The sequence below is a fragment of the Etheostoma spectabile genome, unplaced genomic scaffold (genome assembly GCF_008692095.1).
Source record: "Etheostoma spectabile isolate EspeVRDwgs_2016 unplaced genomic scaffold, UIUC_Espe_1.0 scaffold00570060, whole genome shotgun sequence".
NCBI lineage: Eukaryota > Metazoa > Chordata > Actinopteri > Perciformes > Percidae > Etheostoma > Etheostoma spectabile.
Window position 1 is genome coordinate 8,298 of NW_022605505.1, and position 7,199 is coordinate 15,496.

Here is a 7,199-nt window from a genome sequence, read left to right on the forward strand (position 1 = left end):
TTATCCCTTATCAGCTGAACACGGTTTGCAACAAATATGTGGAACCTACGAGCATCATTATTAATGTACCCAAGCACAACTTGTGAATCTGTCCAGAAAACCTCTTCATCAATTTTTATGTCAAGTTCACCTTTAACATGACACTGACTTTTGTAGCAACCACAGCTGCTGCGAGTTCTAGCCTCGGGATACTTGTGACCTTCGAGGGTGCAACCCTTGCTTTCGCAAACACGAGACTGCAATGCACTTCATTCTTGTCATTTTTGTACCTCAGGTAAGAACATGCACCGTATCCTACGCAACTGGCATCGGCAAAATGGTGCAACTCTACTCTGACAATGTTATTAAAGTCATATGGGTGGTAACATCTCGGAATTGAAACCTCTTTCAACTTGTGAAGTCCATTTATCCAATCCTCCCACCGTGGTCTCATGTCTTCTGGGAGTGGATCATCCCATCCGATGCCTCTGTGACACAGCTCTTGAAGAACATGTTTTCCAGTTAGACTGAATGGAGCGATGAATCCAAGTGGGTCATAAAGTGAGGCAATGACAGAAAGGCAACCACGCCGGGTTGAAGGCTGATCCTTCAAGCTGCTGTTACTGAGGAACTGTATGAAATGAACATCATTCTGGGACACATATTTATCTTCATAAGTTCTCTCGATGAAGTCTGATTTTTGGGCTTTTAGAACATCTGTCGCTGATGGGTTTGACTGTTCTTTTACTGTGAGCCGGTGCACAAAGCTTTGACTTCCTTGTCTGTCTAGGTGAGGGTTTGATGAGCCTATGATGCTCCATCCTAGTTCTGATCTCTGTGCAAATGGTTGATTTTTATCCCCAATGATAACTTCAAGGGGAGCTAGTGCTGCTGGACAGTCATATCCAATCAAGAGCCCTACATCACAGTCTTGAAGGGGTGGCAGTTTATCTGCCAAATGTCTGAGATGAGGCCACAGTAATGCTGTTTCTTTTGTTGGGACATAGGACTTGTCCACCGGGATAAAGTCACGACTGTAGGCCTGATGTATTTGGATGTGGTTCTTAGAATGCAGTCCTCGAACTTGTAGACCATGGACACTCTTGCTAGATATGATTGTGTCAATAGCCGTCATAGTACTCAGTTTCAGTTTTACTGATTGGGCATCAACATTCAGTTTTTCAAGTATGTCTTCTAAAACAAACGTTGAGTCACTCTGTGTGTCCAATATCGCGTATGTAAGTACTTCTCTGTGTGGCTCTTGTATTGAAGACACAAGGACTGGGACAATACTTGAGGTCGCAGAAGCGCGTTGTGTTGATGCATGGGATACAACCTTGTGCGTTTCCAAGCTTGCATGGTTTTCTGTGGAAGTTGAGCTATTCGTTGTTACTTCCGCAGGTCTTTGTTTTCTGTCTTCATGCAAGCAGGTTGGGTGACGATAACTGCATATGTTGCATGTGTGTCGCCTTCTACAATCTTTAGTCATGTGACCCTTCCTCAAGCATCCAAAGCAGAGCCGATTTTCATAGATGAATGCCTTTTTGTCTTCACCACTCTTCTCTGCAAAGGTGGGACATTTGGTGATGATGTGACCTTCACTTTTACAGACAGAGCAAGGTGATTTTGATTTACTGCCACTTGTTTCTTGTTTCTCTTGAGCAAAACTCTTTGTCTGTGTGTTTGTGTTGAGAGCTTTGGCTCTCTTTGGTGATCTTTTGTCTGTGGCCTTAAAATGTATCAACAACGGAGAAGCAATAGGATTACAGGCTATCCGTGCTTCTTTACTCAGGAACTTTGTGAAGCATGCAAAATCTGGATAGCTTTCGGATGTGTCAAGTTCCTCTACAACAATTCGACTCCACTTGCGTACAATCCATTCTGGTAGTTTTTTGAGCAACTTGTGATTTTCCTCACAATCGTTAAGAATAGCTAGACCTTTGACGTGTGGAATCGCCTCAGTGCAGACTTGGAGGAAGTCAGCAAACTCTTGTAATGCTAGTGGATCGTTTGTGTTGATCTTTGGCCATCTCATGAGTTTATCTCTGAAAGCCTTTTGTATGATGAACGGGTTCCCATATCTGTCTTGTAAGACTTTCCATGCTCCATTGTATGCGCTCTCTGAATCTCGATAAAAGAAACCTTCTACAGCTTTGCGCGCCTCCCCTGCGAGATACATTTTGAGATAAAACATCTTCTCACTTGGTGGGAGGGGTTTTCTGTCAATAAGAGCTATGAATGACATCTTCCAATCTGTAAACTGTAAAGGGTTACCACTAAACGTGGTTGGTTCAGGGACTGGCAAGCGGTTCATGCTTAATGAGCTGGCGATTGCTTGGGCTAGACTGACGGACTCTTGAGTCATTGTCACTTCAGGAACAGCTTGGTGAGGTTGGAATGATGCAGCATCAGGATTTAATCGAGGTTCAGTTTCCATTCTGTACAGAGCAGAGTTAATGTTGTCATTAATCTCATCATGGTTCTCAAGACTTTCAAAATCGTCATATGCTCTCACACGAGCTGCTGCTATGGCGACATCTTTTACTGCTTGTAACTGCTGCAATTTGGCTCTCTCTTGTTCCAACTGTTGTTGCATTTCCACCTCTTTTTGTTTCATAGCTGCCAACATGTTTGCCTCTTTAAGTTTCCATTCACCTTCTAACTTGTGAAGATGTGCTTGCTGCGCTTGGATTTCTTTCATGGCTTTTGATTGTTCCAGCTTAGCTGCAAGCTCTGCTTGTGCATCTGCTTTACTGCTGTGGGTACTGGCAGAGCTCACCGTTTCAGTTTTGGTATGACCAAAGACAGACCCATATCCATCTTTGTTTAATATTTCTCTTACTATTTCCTTCTCAAGTTGGTCATTAAAATCTCGGTTAATAGTCTCTAGACGGTTACTTATGAGTTCACAAATGTCTTTTGTTAGCGTAACACAGGCATCCATTTTCTTTACAATCTTTGGTGTGGTGTTACTGTTACGTAGGATAGGTTCATACTGCTGGCCTACGTCATTATGCTTTGCTTCAATGTCTTGCTGTAATTCATTAAGGTCTTCTAATGAACAGAGGGTTTTTAATTTTGTCCTAGTCTCCCTTGCTATCAGCTTCCAAGAGTCATAGGCCTTGTTAAATGCTTTCTCACGTTTTCGGATGTCTTGGTCATGCATCTCTTGGCCTTTCTCTGTTAACTTTCTTTCACGTGAGCTGGACCTGCATGGTGTGTCTTTATGTGACATCTTGTTGGTTTGCGCTACTGCTTTAAGTCGTGTTTAGCCTTTGATTGTCTTATGCTTGAATTTACACTTGTAAGCTGTAGTTATCTTTTACCACAGAGTAACGTTTATGTCAAGCATTAACAGATTATGGACATTCAAAAGATTTTTAGCATAAAACAGTAACAACAAATTTCACCCTTAAACCTTTTCATACCTAGACATGACACAAGCACATGGGCCAGTTTCTTAATATAGTCACCATTTTAGAAGTGTTAGGAACTGGGAATTAGCTTGCAAGTTAATTTGACTTTACAACACCATGTTATTATTTAAGTCCCTTTAGTTATGCTGTAAACTTGCGTGTGTAGAAATTGTTCTCTTCCAGCTTAGCTGCTTGGCATCCAGTGTCTCTTTTTACGACTGTAGTTGTACCTTAAGCACGCTGTCCATTTTAAGTCTTGCCTGGGTGCAGTAGTTGGATGTAAGCGACGTAGACTGGCTAGTATCCGTTGGTAGTTGGACCACGGACGTGATGGCGTCAGCTTCTCACCAGGGATGGCAGGGCTGGTGTACCGGTAAGTTTTCACTGTAGCGGCCCCTCGGATTCATGGACTCGGACGCAGAGAGTTTCAAACGGGTGTCAATTTATTCTTCCTCTTAAGGAGCACCAGGCACCATATAAACACCGTGAAAACTACAGAGAACAGAAGTACAAAAAGTTTCAATGTAGATTCACAAACAATACATATATTAAATCATCTTCCCATATTAATCACATTCACATATTAAATCATACCTTATTCCGCTCTCCAAGGGCGCTAATCAAGTGTCTGTCCATTAGCTAGTATGCTTTCTAGCCTGACGTCCTCACAGTTGGAGCTCTTAGAAATACCATGTGCAAACATTAAAAGATTAATAAGGTAAATCGCAAGGTAAACCTTCTCTTAAAAGACTCAAATTGACAAATATGTAAACTACAAACATGTTAACAGGTTTTACCTTCGCTCCGACGATGCGTGAGCACCACATGGAAAAGAGTGTGTAACAGCAAGTGTAGCGTCAAACAAAATACCAGAAGAAGAAGACAGCGCTTTCAAAATAAAAGCGGACCAAACCACAAAATGACAATAAAACCACAATATCTTAACATTTAAAAATAGACTGTGTAAGACAATATCAGAGACATTTACAGTCTGGGCTGTGGACATTAGGTGTAGAAGCTAGCTGCTAGTCTGGGCTGTGGACATTAGCTGTAGAAGCTAGCTGCTAGTCTGGGCTGTGGACATTAGTTGTAGAAGCTAGCTGCTAGTCTGGGCTGTGGACCCTAGCTGTAGAAGCTAGCTGCTAGTCTGGGCTGTGGACATTAGCTGTAGAAGCTAACTGCTAGTCTGGGCTGTGGACATTAGGTGTAGAAGCTAGATGCTAGTCTGGGCTGTTTATGTTTGTGAAGAAAAGAAAGACGGCCCTCAGAACTAACCATGTTTGGTACTTCAGAGCTGCCAACTTTTCCAAAAACCTTGGAGTGAGATTTGGGGGGGCCAACCCATATTTTGCCACGTACAAAGCAATTTCTGTGGCTCTTTTAGCATCACCATACTTCAGGGTTTAAATTGGGATTTGTTATACGTGGGGGATGGGGCTCTCCGTAGGGGGGTCTGGGGGTATGCCCCCCCAGGAAAATTGAAAAATAACCCATTAAATGGCACTTTCTGGACAGTTTTGTGCACAAGAGCCTTTGTGTTGTTGTAGTATCAACAGGTATTAGGGCATTTACCATTTACATTATATAGGCTACATTATTAACTCCTCATGATATAAGAACTGACCCAGACAATGTGCCAAACATAATGAACCACATGAAGAGACAGTAGCATATGTCAGCAACAGCTGAGAAGATTTGGGTCTGTGGGGAACAGGTCCAGGGGTCCCTGGTGTAGGGACCAGGGACCCAAAGTTAAATCAATGTTGAGGGATCAACTAGACCACTGAAATTCTAAAGAATGAGAACCACTGTTTTGCATAAATTCTAATCCTTTAACCTTTGTGCCAAGGCTCGGTAATGTTTGGCCCTCATCCTCTGGGCCCCACTTACTGGATTTACTTATTTGGGAAAATAAAGACTAATTGTTCATTTTATAAAACATTAAATGAATTATTTACAGTTACATTTAGAGATGCACAGAGGTTAGAGAAGCACTATAGTGGTCCAACGCTGCCGTATCGTATATATAGTAGTATAGTTTATATAGTATAGCTCAGATGTGTTTCATCAGATTTCTGCTCATGTTTACAACTTTGTGCACATTCAGAATATAACTCCTCCCATCTCTGTTGTCCGAGATTTGGAGAGTTATAATATAGTCTGCTGTGCATGTCATTGCTCCGCTGATATGGTGGATCTCATTCAGACCGTCTGACAGACACAGACGCCCATTCGGGTCTCTGGTCTCTGACAAAGTTTAGAGGAGGCTATACGCTGCGCATTATCGGAGGACTACACGGATTCAACGCGTCACTGCCCACAGCAGAGCGGGTCCACTAACATGAACTGAAGTTGCTACGCTACCAGCCGCGCTGCTCAACTCTATCGTTACAGAGAGAGTGGACACGAAGCGACGGACGGGTCTGTGATCCTCAGAGCTCAGACCTGAAGCTGGGTAAACGCACCTGGGATGGCTCGTGAAAAAAATGTTTTCAGTTTGCGACAATTTGAAACTTCCACAGACAGGGAGCGCTCTTTAACACAGTCTCTGAAAGCACAACTAGTCGATCACGAGTGGCTCAACAGGTAGATCTACAGAAAAACTCATCTTTCAGAAATTTGACCGACCGGGTTGACACCTCAGCGTGAGAAATCGGGGGTGTGGCGTGTGAGCGTGTGAAACCAGTCAAATGCGTGTGTCTCACGGCCAATGCGTGAGAGTTGGCATCCCTGGTACTTTCACTTTCAAACGACTGTTTGAAGACGTTTTATGGGACGGTCTGAACTAAAATATCACATTAAACCTTTCTAAGAGTCTTAAAGGTCATGTGTGACATCTGTTGTTAATGATAATAATGTATCCAGCATTATTACATGTGTAGGCATTTGTATAGATTTTTCTTTAATAAAAAACAAAATAGTTTGAATTTATGACCCCTTGTCCAATTTTCCCTACATGGGAGAGATCCCCCCCCCCCCCCCCATTTTACAGTTTTTTTAATGTAACTTTTACTTAAAATACATTTTAAATGAACTGCTTATTACTTGAGTACATTTTCATATAGGTATTTTTACTTGTACTTAAATAATATTTCATCAAAGTATTGGTACTTTTACTTGAGTACAATATTTTAGTAGTTTTTCTTTTGTGTCTTTTTTCCAGAAACGTAGTTTGTCATTCTGCAGAACCTGAAGAACTCTTTAAGGTCGGGCTGTTAAAATAAGAGGAGTGAGTCCGGGTCTGATCTGGTCCTGAGCTGCAGGGCAGGTGGACCCTGAGTTCTTGCTGCCAGGGTTGGTCTCTGCTTCTATTTCTTCACGTTTGGATTATTGCAATGTCCTGTACACTTGTTTAAACAAATCATCTATGGACAAACTGCAAGTTGTACAGAACCAGCAGCAGGACTTTAGTCTGAGACCAGCAGGAGATCCACATCACTCCGGGGCTTAAGGCTCTTCATTGGCTACCGATAGGTTTTAGAGAGCATTTTAAATTTTAATCACTACTTATAGAGCCTTGCATGGTCGAGCTCCCGCTTACATCCAGGATCTATTACCCCCCCCCCCCCACACTCCTGGTCTCTCTCTGAGGTCTTCAGACCTTCTACCTGTCCCCGGAACACGTTTTAAAACCAGAGGTGATCAAGTCTTTTCTGTGGTGGATCCAAGGCTCTGGACCTCTCTCCTTTAGCTTTGAGAGCTTTGGATTCTGTAGAAACTTTTAAAAAACACCTGAAGACACGTCTTTATAGACGAGCTTTTAACTAACAACATGGCTCAGTGTTTTATGTGTTGCTGTTTTAT